Raw genomic sequence first — 1,660 nt, 5'->3', positions numbered from 1 at the left:
CCTGGGCTACTTTGGTCCTATCTCAAAGAAAATGCTTCATTCTGGAGATAATGGGCCACCTGTAGCCCATACTCCCAAGTGCCAGAGCGGGATGCCCTCTCTCTCCATGAAGACCATGGAGCTCATGCTCAAAGACCATGTGAGCTGAAGCTCCCACAACAAGAAAAGCAGCCATGCCTCGCAGGTGGGGGCCTCACCTAGATGCTGAGTCAGACTTATAAGCTTAAGAAAGAGATGCTTTGGATGCTTTTCAAAATTTTTGGTGAGTCTGCAGCAATCTCAGCCCACTGAAAAACTCAAATCCATCATAGTTCAGCACAGTACATGTTTCAGAAGATGCCTGGAAAAGAGCATCTTGGCTGAGTTTCCCTAGTAATAACATCATTCCACAGGTGTGACTGAGCCCCTGTGTGATCCAGGCTCAGCTCCCGGTTCTGGAGATATTGCTGGGAACAAAACAGATGGAACTCTTTGCTCTCCTGAGCTTCCTCTCCAGCCCAGTGCTCGGCTCACTTTTCACACACTCCAAGCACTTCAGCAAGTGTTAAAGCTATGAAAGGGAGGTCACGGGAGCCTTCTGGGGTAGTGAACGCAGCACACACCTTTCAGAAGTATCTCCTCAAACCCCAACTGTTCCAAGTCCGTGGAACCAGTAGCATCCACAGGACCCGGGAGCCTAATAGAAATGTAGACTTTCAGGCTGCTTTGAGATCTTCTGAGTCAGAAACAGCACATAAGCTCCCAGGCGAACCATGTGCAGAGGAAGGTCTGGAAAGTACTGCAGTAGAACATGTCCCACACAGACAAGAGTACGTGGTCAAAGAAGCATGAGGAAGAGCCTACCTTATCCTCCCTTGCAAACTCAAAGCTGGCATGTGAAAAATGCAGATGTCTTCGGAAAAGGAACTTGCTTAAAATGCCAAGGTTCCTCAAACTTCCTTGAGAGCCCAGCGAAGACTAAGCACCTGTAAACATTCACTGGAACTAGCATCCTCTGAAACACACCTTGGGAAAAATCATAATGGCTCTCTTGACAGTCATGGTGCCAACTCTCTTGGTTTAAACAGTTCCAGATGGAATGAGCCCAGAGAATAATAATTGACAGCTTTGCTGGGCCACAAATTTGAATCATGTCCACTGCTGGGGCTCTGGGCAAAAGTCTCAGCTCTGCGGGAATTTTGCGGGGGTGAAGGGGACCCAGGGACTGCTCATTCATGTGGTTGGGTTGGTCTCTGCTTACGACTGAGTCAGTGACAAACTCATGAGGTAATAAAAATACTGCATCTCAGTGAATTCTGGCCACCACATACTCACCACCATGGTGAGAGAGAAGCTAAATAGTTGGTTGACTTGAAATGTGATGAGGTACACAGAAAACACTGCATTCAACATGGAACATGTAGTTTGGAGAAACTCAGGAGCCAACATATGCATCCTTTGTTTGTCATTTAGGAAACTGGAAGAGGGTCTGGGGTGCATTATTCCCACAGATGTCAAGAATCCATGATGTTGATTATCACAGCTAACATTTATGGAGCGTTTCTGACATGCCAAGCCTGACCTAACTCACCTTTCCCTACAACACAGTGAGATATACAGTATGATCGTTTTACATGTGAGGAAACAGTGGCACGGAGCTGGGTTCCTCACTTCAATCCCT

This window comes from Bos indicus, chromosome 3 (assembly GCF_029378745.1).
Source record: "Bos indicus isolate NIAB-ARS_2022 breed Sahiwal x Tharparkar chromosome 3, NIAB-ARS_B.indTharparkar_mat_pri_1.0, whole genome shotgun sequence".
Taxonomy (NCBI): Eukaryota; Metazoa; Chordata; class Mammalia; order Artiodactyla; family Bovidae; genus Bos; species Bos indicus.
This window is presented reverse-complemented; position numbering follows the sequence as displayed.